The sequence below is a fragment of the Pseudophryne corroboree genome, unplaced genomic scaffold, assembly GCF_028390025.1.
Source record: "Pseudophryne corroboree isolate aPseCor3 unplaced genomic scaffold, aPseCor3.hap2 scaffold_90, whole genome shotgun sequence".
Classification (NCBI taxonomy): domain Eukaryota; kingdom Metazoa; phylum Chordata; class Amphibia; order Anura; family Myobatrachidae; genus Pseudophryne; species Pseudophryne corroboree.
The window spans coordinates 1,243,729-1,255,973 of record NW_026970479.1 but is presented as its reverse complement, the minus strand read 5'-3'; the positions used below and the strand labels follow the sequence as shown (position 1 = coordinate 1,255,973).

The 12,245-nt window shown below is 42.9% G+C and overlaps 6 non-coding genes across 6 annotated transcripts; all 6 read left to right on the top strand.

Annotated features, from left to right (window-relative positions):
• Positions 1-298: 298 nt before the first annotated feature.
• Positions 299-462, top strand: LOC135044712 (U1 spliceosomal RNA). Its single transcript, XR_010237253.1, has one exon. It is a non-coding gene; the product is annotated as a U1 spliceosomal RNA (small nuclear RNA).
• A 152-nt stretch (positions 463-614) lies between these two features.
• LOC135044408 (U1 spliceosomal RNA) lies at positions 615-777 on the top strand. The gene has a single exon (XR_010237012.1). It is a non-coding gene; the product is annotated as a U1 spliceosomal RNA (small nuclear RNA).
• A 674-nt stretch (positions 778-1,451) lies between these two features.
• LOC135044979 (U1 spliceosomal RNA) lies at positions 1,452-1,615 on the top strand. Its single transcript, XR_010237515.1, has one exon. It is a non-coding gene; the product is annotated as a U1 spliceosomal RNA (small nuclear RNA).
• Positions 1,616-1,765: 150 nt separating this feature from the next.
• On the top strand, positions 1,766-1,929 carry LOC135045158 (U1 spliceosomal RNA). The gene has a single exon (XR_010237687.1). It is a non-coding gene; the product is annotated as a U1 spliceosomal RNA (small nuclear RNA).
• Positions 1,930-11,749: 9,820 nt separating this feature from the next.
• On the top strand, positions 11,750-11,913 carry LOC135044873 (U1 spliceosomal RNA). Its single transcript, XR_010237409.1, has one exon. It is a non-coding gene; the product is annotated as a U1 spliceosomal RNA (small nuclear RNA).
• Positions 11,914-12,065: 152 nt separating this feature from the next.
• LOC135044407 (U1 spliceosomal RNA) lies at positions 12,066-12,228 on the top strand. The gene has a single exon (XR_010237011.1). It is a non-coding gene; the product is annotated as a U1 spliceosomal RNA (small nuclear RNA).
• Positions 12,229-12,245: the final 17 nt, after the last annotated feature.

The window sequence follows — 12,245 nt, the reverse complement described above, 5'->3', positions numbered from 1 at the left end:
GAAAAGTACTTTTAGCCTTCTGCGTGGTAGGAGTCATACTAGGTAGGCAAGCTGTTTTAGCAGTAGCCAGATCAGCTACAATCTTATTGAGGTCTTCTCCAAAAGGAGATTCAACTGAGGCAGCACAAGGGAACTCTCATCTGGGGACAACAACTGCAGGGAGAACACATATTTTCAGATGAACATGGTAGGGCAGAAGGCTGCCTAATACTGAAGCACCCCCAAACAACAAATCAAATGCAACTTACTTGACAGAGATGTGCCTGAGCAACGGCCCTCCCCAGCCCTATCCCAAATCATACTTATTTTGCATAGGAGATACCATGGTCATGAAGATTGTTCTCCCAGGGTTAGGTTCATTCATTGCATTCTGGGTATGCTGACCCCTGTGATTTCCCCAAATGTGGGAAACTCGACTGCATTATTTGTGGTAGTGGGGGACTGTATTTGTGCTTTCCTCTGGTCAGCTCTGGTAAAATTCAGATTTCTTTGTCTCAGATCTTCCTCTAGCCTTGTTCTTCTTTCGAGAGTTCCCTTGTGCTGCCTCAGTTGGATCTCCTTCACTTGACAGGGGGGTGCCCGAGCAGCGACCCTCCCCAGCTCTAGCCCAACTCCTACTTACCTGCCAGGTGAGATACTATGATCATGAAGTTGCTTCTCCCAGGGCAAGGCTCACCCATTGCACTCTGGGTGTGCTGCCCCTGCGATTTCCCCAAATGTGGGAAACTTGACTGCATAATTTGAGTTTTCCCTGGTCGGCTCTCATGTAATTCAGATCTCTTTGTCTCAGGTCTCTCTCCAGCCTAGTTTGCTGTCTGGTTCCACTTCTTTTTTCTTGAGCCCCTCCCTTCTATACCCTTGTGCACTATCCTGACTTCTCCTCCCGTCTGCTTACTTTGTGCCTCCCAATGCACAATGCAAACTACGGGTAGTGCTGCAGGGCCCACACCCTTTTACTTGCTTTACAGAGCAGCTCTGGAGCTGTTACAGTGCCCAGCTGCTGCAAGAAATCAGCTTGAATGCTTCAGGGGCTGGGGAATGGCCAACATGAGCCCCACACCGAAGGAGGGTGGGGGTGCTTAATGCGAACTAGGGGTCATCCAAGCACCACAAAAGGCCTCCATGCCCTGCACGCTCCTTTTCTCTTTTCATATGCAGACAAGGGTTGAAGCCAACTTTGACCCACTGCTTGGATGACATCACCATATTCAAATCCATCTGCTGCAGGCCATCCCCCAGGAATGCTTGCACTAGTTGTTGCATTTGGTTTGTTGTTTGGGGGTGCTTCAGTATTAGGCAGCCTTCTGCCACCCCATGTTCATCTGAAAATATGTGTTCTCCCTGCAGTTGTTGTCCCCAGATGAGAGTTCCCTTGTGCTGCCTCAGTTGAATCTCCTTTACTTGACAGAGATGTGCCTGAGCAGCGGCCCTCCCCAGCCCTATCCCAAATCATACTTATTTTGCATAGGAGATACTATTGTCATGAAGATTGTTTTCCCAGGGTGAGGTTCATTCATTGCATTCTGGGTATGCTGACCCCTGTGATTTCCCCAAATGTGGGAAACTCGACTGCATTATTTGTGGTAGTGGTGGACTGTGTTTGTGCTTTCCTCTGGTCAGCTCTGGTAAAGTCAGATTTCTTTGTCTCAGATCTTCCTCTAGCCTTGTTCTTCTTTTGAGAGTTCCCTTGTGCTGCCTCAGTTGGATCTCCTTCACTTGAAAGGTAGTGCCCGAGCAGCGACCCTCCCCAGCTCTAGCCCAACTCCTACTAACCTGCCAGGTGAGATACTATGATCATGAAGGTGCTTCTCCCAGGGCAAGGCTCACCCATTGCACTCTGGGTGTGCTGCCCCTTGCGATTTCCCCAAATGTGGGAAACTTGACTGCATAATTTGTGTTTCCCCTGGACGGCTCTCGTATAATTCAGATCTCTTTGTCTCAGGTCTCTCTCCAGCCTAGTATGCTGTCTGTTTCCACTTCTCTTTTCTTGAGCCCCTCCCTTCTATAACCTTGTGCACTATCCTGACTTCTCCTCCCGTCTGCTTACTTTGTGCCTTCCAATGCACAATGCAAACTACAGGTAGTGCTGCAGGGCCCACACCCTTTTACTTGCCTTACAGAGCAGCTCTGGAGCTGTTACAGTACCCAGCTGCTGCAAGAAATCAGCTTGAATGCTTCAGGGGCTGGGGCATGGCCAACATGAGCCCCACACCGAAGGAGGGTGGGGGTGTTTAATGCGAACTAGGGGTCATCCAAGCGTCGCAAAAGGCCGCCATGCCCTGCATATCCCTTTTCTCTTTTCATAAGCAGACGAGGGTTGAAGCCAACTTTGACCCACTGCTTGGATGACATCACTTGCTGCCTTTCCAATGAAGCAAGTTTAATTTAGTAATAGGTGAAAAACCATCCCTACAAAGGTGTTAATCAGATACTTGGCTTTGTGGACACTTTTCAGAGAACAAATTAGTTAGCATAAAAATAAAGCCAGAAAATGAAGAGCTGTTTAATCACTCAATTGGATTTTTCTGCAAGCGTATTTCTTTTTCTCTGCAACCCACTGCTAAGTTGTGCTTCCTAGCTGTTCTTTTATAAAATCACTTAATCAAATCTAACTCTGATTACATCAGAGAAGGCCAGGTACCCTACACCATAAGAGGGGGTTTGAAATTTTGACTTGTCTACTTAAAGATCACCAAAATCTGATGACAAGGTCAATAACATCCCTGGGTGGGATTGAACCACCAACCCTTTGGTTAATAACCAAACACACTAACCGATTGCACCACCGACACACTTTGCAAAAGTACATACTGACAAAGGTTAATAAGCATTCATCTAGAACGTTTCCTAGAAAACTTTAAAAAGTCAATAATCTGGAGAGTTTTTGTAAGATGTTTCTTCCATCAACCAATGAAGAAATGCATTGGTACTTTCCCATGATGAGTGAGTGCTTCAGGATCTCTTGCACTTACATGTGCAGCAGAGTACTGCAATGGAAGCATGCTGGGTCCATAGCCCAGAGGTAGGCAGATTGAAACTATCCTCTGCTATATGCGTTTTTTTTTTTGTTAATTAAAGTAATCCAAAACTGGGATTGATATTTTTGCTCTTTTATTTTTACTTAAAGTACAATAACTTTTACCATTTTCATTTGTTTTAATAGTATATTGACAGTATTGTTTTCTTTCAAAAATCCACTTAATTTTCTTTACCCGATTATTAAAATGGTAATTGACAAAAACAAACTACATTGTCACCAGAAGAGCAATACAAAATGTACAAGTGATATATTAAAATCATCTTTCCAGCTTGAATTTCAATGATGCATTGGGGCAACGATTTTGTGAGAAACATCTTCACCCTTAAATAAAGATTTTCTTAATTCCTTACCTGTGTGCTAATTAGATATCACCTTGTTTTCACATTAAACAGACTTCCACATGAGAAAGCACAAAGGATGCAGTGGCGTTAATGTTTCCTGGTGTCAACCTGTATTATTTCAGTAGATATTGAAATGAGGATGCATCTTGCTGCCTTTCCAATGAAGCAAGTTTAATTTAGTAATAGGTTAAAAACCATCCCTACAAATGTGTTAATCAGAAACTTGGCTTTGTGGACACTTTTCAGAGAACAAATTTGTTAGCATAAAAATAAAGCCAGAAAATGAAAAGCTGTTTAATCACTCAATTGGATTTTTTTGCCAGCATATTTCTTTTTCTCTGCAACCCACTGCTAAATTGTGCTTCCTAGCTGTTTTTATAAAATCACTGAATCAAATCTAACTCTGATTACATCAGAGAAGGCCAGGTACCCTACACCATAAGAGGGGGTTTGAAATTTTCACTTGTCTACATAAAGATCACCAAAATCTGATAACAAGGTCAATTACGTCCCTGGGTGGGATTGAACCACCAACCTTTTGGTTAATAGCCTTACACAGTAACTGATTGCGCCACAGCAACACTTTGTAAAAGTCCATACTGACAAAGGCTAATAAGCATTCATCTAGAACGATTCCTAGAAACATTTTAAAAAGTCAATAATGTGGAGAGTTTTTGTAAGATGTTTCTTCCATCAACCAATGAAGAAACACATTGGTACTTTCCCATGATGAGTGAGTGCTTCAGGATCTCTTGCACTTACATGTGCAGCAGAGTACTGTAATGGAAGCATGCTGGGTCCATAACCCAGAGGTAGGCAGATTGAAACTATCCTTTGCTATATGCATTTTTTTTTTGTTCATTAAAGTAATCCAAAACTGGGATTGATATTTTAGCTTTTATTTTTACTTAAAGTACAATAACTTTTACCATTTTAATTTGTTTTAGTGCAAATGGCATATCAGCAGTCAGCACTAACTGGTGACATGCCATTTGTACAAGTAAGCCATGTGTGACTAATATATAAACATGCTTTATTAAATAACACCTCAAACTATCATACCCAGGATTCAAACCTATAACCTGTTGAATTCTAATCAAACACCCTACCCATGGAGCTACTTGATCCTGCATCTTTTCTAACCTCCAAAAACAGATTCAGTTGCATTTTCCAGCGTGTTTTGTTTGCGCCTTTGCAAATGTCTTACATCGACAAACTTATTTAGTACTATTTTGCAAATAGGGTTACATTGTCGCAACATTGTGTTCCCTAATTGCTTGATTTTTTAAATGCAACAATTGATAAAGACACCTGATAATTGCTCTGTGGAGTCTTATTTTGTGTTTTGTGTTTAGTCTTTAGATCTGAATTTGAATGTACTTGTGAACTAACTTAATTTCCTACTTCTAAATTCATTCCTAAATTCACTACTTACATGAATCCTGTAGTTGGGCATTTTGGGACTTCGATTGTGGGCATTGTTTTGTGTCCAGACCAGCAGCAGGTGGTGTGCATTTGCTGGAAAGGCATCGAAGACCTCCGATATGCTGCATCTCCTGATGTGTGTCTCCCTCAAGTGGCTGTCAGCAAATGCCTGCTAGACACCCCATTCCAAGCTGATTGTGACATCATGGAACATGCATCATAGAACAGGCATGCTAAAACATGGGTCTTCAACCTGCGACCCTCCAGCTGCTGTGGAACTACACATCCCAGCATGCCCTGCCTCAGTTTTAGCATACCTTAATAGCAAAACTGTGGCAGGGCATGCTGGGATGTGTAGTTTCACAGCAGCTGGAGGGCCACAGGATGAAGACCCATGTGCTAGAGCCAAGCCGCAGGTACATTGAATGCTAGCAAGCTGAATATTTAAATCCTTTTTGTTCCGCAGCATTCCAATGCGGAAGATTCCATGGAACCAGAGATCCTTCCATTGAGAAGGACATGCTGCCTGGATGACTACACTGTGCAAATTAAATCACGGAGCCAGTTGGCTTGTGGGTGGCTCTGGTGACTGGGTGGTTGGGTGGGTGGTGTGTCGGAAGTGGAGCGCATGCAAATGATTGTGTATCATCCAGCTAGTGAGAGAGAAAACTCATGCAGGAGTGTTCCTGCTTGTCAGTGGGTTATGCACCTTGCCAGACGTTAAATCTACATAGAGCAGCTGGAGGGGACAAGAGCAGGTTTGCAAAATATAGATAGAAGAGCATATATGCTGGCGCATTCTCCATGATTGTGTCAGCTTATGTTTTGGTGCACTGCACTTTCCTCCACTAAGTTTTAGCCATTTTTGTTAAGCTCAAGTGTAGTTGCTTCTCGGCCTTTTGGCTGTGATCTTGTATCGTGGTTGAAGGGTCTGCTGGAGGGAGGGATTGTTTTCTTCATTGGCGAAAGACCAAAGATATTCCAGGATGGAAGGCTTGGGAACACTATCTGTTTTTCAGTTGTGGAAGAGCACAGAGGTCGGATTGGACTACATTCTATAGTAAAGGATATCTTTCTATTTATTGACCCTCCCCTTATATGTGTCTGTGTTACAATAAAGCTTCGGTTTTGTGAATCCCTCACCCTCTTACACTCCACACCCATAGCCTTATTAACTGTTGTATTATTGTATACTTTAAATGTATAGTGCAGTTCATGATTTATAGTGTAGACTGGCCTGTGCTGTAGTTCTTGAACTGTACTATACCGTCAGCATTTGTATTGTGTTTTGGCTGTGCTGCAACACTGTATTTATGTGTGCAATGTTTATGTATGTTTTTTTTTATGTCAATAAAGACTGCTTTTTCAAGCCAATATCTGAAAACAATCAATGTTTATCTTTGATGGCAATAAAAGTGGTATGATATTTGATGCTTTTGAAATCCAATATCTGATATGTCCCCTATCTGGGAACCATATATTAAATGGCTTTTCAGAAAAGGGAGATGGGAGAAGAGCTTTCATTACTTGTAGGACCGATGCACATAAAGAAGCAAAAAAACATACATAAACATTACACACATAAGTACCGCGTTGCGGCACAGCCAAAACACAATAGAAATGCTGATGGTATAGTACAGTTCAAGAACTACAGCACAGGCCAGCCTACACTATAAATCATGAACTGCACTATACATTTAAACTGTACAATAATACAACAGTTAATAAGGCTATGGGTGTGGAGTGTAAGAGGGTGAGGGAATCACAAGCCCGAAGCTTTATTGAAAGACTGACACATATAAGGGGAGGTTTAATAAATAGAAAGACATCCTTTACTATAGAATGTAGTCCAATCCGACCTCTGTGCTCTTCCACAACTGAAAAACAGATAGTGTTCCCAAGCCTTCCATCCTGGAATATCTTTGGTCTTTCGCCAATGAAGAACGCAATCCCTCCCTCCAGCAGACCCTTCAACCACAATACAAGATCACAGCCAAAAGGCCGAGAAGCAACTACACTTGAGCTTAACAAAAATGGCTAAAACTTAGTGGAGGAAAGTGCAGTGCACCAAAACATAAGCTGACACTATCATGGAGAATGCGCCAGCATATATGCTCTTCTATCTATATTTTGCAAACATGCTCTTGTCCCCTCCAGCTGCTCTATGTAGATTTAACGTCTGGCAAGGTGCATAACCCACTGACAAGCAGGCACACTCCTGCATGAGTTTTCACTCTCACTAGCTGGATGATACACAATCATTTGCATGTGCTCCACCTCCGACACACCACCCACCCAACCACCCAGTCACCAGAGCCACCCACAAACCAACTGGCTCCGTGATTTAATTTGCACAGTGTAGTCATCCAGGCAGCATGTCCTTCTCAATGGAAGGATCTCTGGTTCCATGGAATCTTCCGCATTGGAATGCTGCGGAACAAAAAGGATTTAAATATTCAGCTTGCTAGCATTCAATGTACCTGCGGCTTGGCTCTAGCACATGGGTCTTCATCCTGTGGCCCTCCAGCTGCTGTGAAACTACACATCCCAGCACGCCCTGCCACAGTTTTGCTATAAGGTATGCTAAAACTGAGGCAGGGCATGCTGGGATGTGTAGTTCCACAGCAGCTGGAGGGTCGCAGGTTGAAGACCCATGTTTTAGCATGCCTGTTCTATGATGCATGTTCCGTGATGTCACAATCAGCTTGGAATGGGGTGTCTAGCAGGCATTTGCTGACAGCCACTTGAGGGAGACACACATCAGGAGATGCAGCATATCGGAGGTCTTTGATGCCTTTCCAGCAAATGCACACCACCTGCTGCTGGTCTGGACACAAAACAATGCCCACAATCGAAGTCCCAAAATGCCCAACTACAGGATTCATGTAAGTAGTGAATTTAGGAATGAATTTAGAAGTAGGAAATTAAGTTAGTTCACAAGTACATTCAAATTCAGATCTAAAGTCTAGGTAGGCCTCACGTCCTGGCAGCCGCCAGCATTTAAAAATGCCTTGATTAGAGGTACGGAATTAAATGTAGATAAGAAGTAGACACAAAATAAGACTCCGCAGAGCAGTTATCAGGTGTTTTTATCAATTGTTGCATTTAAAAAATCAAGCAATTAGGGAACACAATGTTGCAACAATGTAACCCTATTTGCAAAATAGTACTAAATAAGTTTGTCGATGTAAGACATTTGCAAAGGCGCATCCAAAACACGCTGGAAAATGCAACTGAATCTGTTTTTGGAGGCTAGAATAGGAAATGTGCATCGGTCCTACAAGTACTGAAAGCTCTTCTCCCATCTCCCTTTTCTGAAAAGCCATTTAATATATGGTTCCCAGATAGGGGACATATCAGATATTGCCTTTCAAAAGCAGCAAATATCATACCACTTCTATTGCCATCAAAGATAAACATTGATTGTTTTCAGATATTGGATTGAAAAAGCAGTCTTTATTGACATAAAGAAGCAAAAAAACATACATAAACATTACACACATAAGTACTGTGTTGCAGCACAGCCAAAACACAATACAAATGCTGTCGGTATAGTACAGTTCAAGAACTACAGTACAGGTCAGCCTACACTATAAATCATGAACTGCACTATACATTTAAACAATACAATAGTTAATAAGGCTATGGGTGTGGAGTGTAAGAGGGTGACGGAATCACAAGCCCAAAGCTTTATTGAAAGACAGACACATATAAAGGGAGGATTAATAAATACAAAGATACCCTTTACTATAGAATGTAGTCCAATCCGGTCTTTCAACTCTTCCACAACTGAAAAACGGATAGTGTTCCCAAGCCTTCCATCCTGGAATATCTTCAGTCTCTCGCCAATGAAGAAAACAATCCCTCCAGCAGACTCTTCAACCACAATACAATATCACAGCCAAAAGAGCGAGAAGCAACTACACTTGCGTTTAAACAAAATGGCTAAAACTTAGTGGAGGAAAGTGCAGTGCACCAAAACATAAGCTGACACAATCATGGAGAATGCGCCAGCATATATGCTCTTCTGTGTATATTTTCCAAACCTGCTCTTGTCCCCTCCAGTTGCTCCATGTAGATTTGACGTCTGGCAAGGTGCATAACTCACTGACAAGCAGGCACACTCCTGCATGAGTTTTCTCTCTCACTAGCTGGATGATACACATTCATTTGCATGTGCTCCACCTCCGACACACCGCCCACCCAACCACCCAGTCACCAGAGCCACCCACAAGCCAACTGGCTCCGTGATTTAATTTGCACAGTGCAGTCATCCAGGCAGCATGTCCTTCTCAATGGAATAATCTCTGGTTCCATGGAATCTTCCGCATTGGAATGCTGCGGAACAAAAAGGATTTAAACATTCAGCTTGCTAGCATTCAATGTACCTGCGGTTTGGTTCTAGCACATGGGTCTTCATCCTGTGGCCCTCCAGCTGCTGTGAAACTACACATCCCAGCATGCCCTGCCACAGTTTTGCTATTAAGGTATGCTAAAACTGAGGCAGGGCATGCTGGGATATGTAGTTCCACAGCAGCTGGAGGGTCGCAGGTTGAAGACCCATGTTCTAGCATGCCTGTTCTATGATGCATGTTCCGTGATGTCACAATCAGCTTGGAATGGGGTGTCTAGCATGCATTTGCTGACAGCCACTTGAGGCAGACACACATCAGGAGATGCAGCATATCGGAGGTCTTCGATGCCTTTCCAGCAAATGCACACCACCAGCTGCTGGTCTGGACACAAAACAATGCCCACAATTGAAGGCTCAAAATGCCCAACTACAGGATTAATGTAAGTAGTGAATTTAGGAATGAGTTTAGAAGTAGGAAATTAAGTTAGTTCACAAGTACATTCAAATTCAGATCTAAAGACTAGGTAGGCCTCACGTCCTGGCAGCACCCAGCATTTAAAAATGCCTTGATTATAGGTAGGGAATTAAATGTAGATAAGAAGTAGACACAAAAGAAGACTCCACAGAGCAATTATCAGGTGTCTTTATCAATTTTTGCATTTAAAAAATCAAGCAATTAGGGAACACAATGTTGCGACAATGTAACCCTATTTGCAAAATAGTACTAAATAAGTTTGTCGATGTAAGACATTTGCAAAGGCGCAAACAAAACACGCTGGAAAATGCAACTGAATCTGTTTTTGGAGGTTAGAATAGATGCAGGATCAAGTAGCTCAATGGGTAGGGTGTTTGATTAGAATTTAACAGGTTATAGGTTTGAATCCTGGGTATGATAGTTTGAGGTGTTATTTAATAAAGTATGTTTATATATTAGTCACACATGGCTTACTTGTACAAATGGCATGTCACCAGTTAGTGCTGACTGCTGATATGCCATTTACACAAACATGCCATGTGTGACTGTATATGCATTTAAGGAGGGCACCCCTGCAATACCACAAACCATTGAGTGTCAAGTATACTAGATATATCTTCATATCTCATGTGCTTTCTCTGAGACCAATCTTGTTATGCCCCTTCCCCACAAGGCATGCGCCTTTTGTCCATATTGCAAAAATGGGGGGGAGGGCATATAATTCTCTGTCACAGGGCACCAAAAAGTCTAGTTATGGCTCTGGTATGCATTATGTAATCTGGCAGACCATCTCTCCAACACTGGCTGGTTGGAATAGAAATCCGGTTATCTATGTGAGCAAATGACCATCAACGATTTACTCTCAAACACTAAAAAATGGACAAAAATGGTCCCCTAAACAAATTGGTTAAATTTTGGGTTTAACCAATTTGTGTAATGACCATTTTTGACCACTTTTCTAGTGTTTGGGAGCAAATGGTTAATTGACATTTGCTCCTATACATTACCAGATTTTCATTCCATCCATCCAGACTGGATAGATAGCCTGACAGATAATTGTGTAGTGTACGCCCAGGATAACTGTTAGTCATGCTTTATTTTATGGCGGCACATAAATGGGTGGACAGATCCAGGGCAAGCACTGCCCACTCATGCATAGTTGTCAACTGATGTGAAGTTCCAGGGGGCAATCTCAGTTATAAAGAGAAGTATCTGGAAATTGTCCCTAGTTAAAAAAAAAAAAAAATTTTTTATCAACTCCATTTATTTAGTATGATATCCCAGGTGACAGGATGCCGGCAGTCAGAACAACATACTTTATTAAATAACACATCTCAAACTACCATACCCAGGATTCAAACCTATAACCTGTTGAATTCTAATCAAACACCCTACCTATTGAGCTATTTGATCCTGCATAAAAATTGTGAACATTATATGAAGCTATTGGTACTTTGCAAAAAAAAAGAATCAGCATTACAACGCAGCAGATCCATGCAGTTTGCAGCCACACACTACATGTATCTGCTCAGCCACAATGCTGATTATTTCTTCACAAAGTACAAGGTGAGCTCCAAACAGAATTCTCTAGCTTAGAATTATACCTTTCTTTGCCAAACCTAGAAGTCGGGCCCCCCACCCTGGGATCCCCCAGAGGGAGGCCTGCACCGTCATGCGGCAGGCTTGTCCGTTTTGGAAGCAGGCTGATGGGCAGCCCAGGATTGCTTCAGTCTGGGCTTGGCAGGTCTGGAAACATGAGCTTGCTTTGGGTATGCCTGACCTTGGGTACGCTTTACCTGGAGGATGAAAGGGCCAAGAAAAGTACTTTTAGCCTTCTGCGTGGTAGGAGTCATACTAGGTAGGCAAGCTGTTTTAGCAGTAGCCAGATCAGCTACAATCTTATTGAGGTCTTCTCCAAAAGGAGATTCAACTGAGGCAGCACAAGGGAACTCTCATCTGGGGACAACAACTGCAGGGAGAACACATATTTTCAGATGAACATGGTAGGGCAGAAGGCTGCCTAATACTGAAGCACCCCCAAACAACAAATCAAATGCAACTTACTTGACAGAGATGTGCCTGAGCAACGGCCCTCCCCAGCCCTATCCCAAATCATACTTATTTTGCATAGGAGATACCATGGTCATGAAGATTGTTCTCCCAGGGTTAGGTTCATTCATTGCATTCTGGGTATGCTGACCCCTGTGATTTCCCCAAATGTGGGAAACTCGACTGCATTATTTGTGGTAGTGGGGGACTGTGTTTGTGCTTTCCTCTGGTCAGCTCTGGTAAAAGTCAGATTTCTTTGTCTCAGATCTTCCTCTAGCCTTTGTCTTCTTTCGAGAGTTCCCTTGTGCTGCCTCAGTTGGATCTCCTTCACTTGACAGGGGGGTGCCCGAGCAGCGACCCTCCCCAGCTCTAGCCCAACTCCTACTTACCTGCCAGGTGAGATACTATGATCATGAAGTTGCTTCTCCCAGGGCAAGGCTCACCCATTGCACTCTGGGTGTGCTGCCCCTGCGATTTCCCCAAATGTGGGAAACTTGACTGCATAATTTGAGTTTTCCCTGGTCGGCTCTCATGTAATTCAGATCTCTTTGTCTCAGGTCT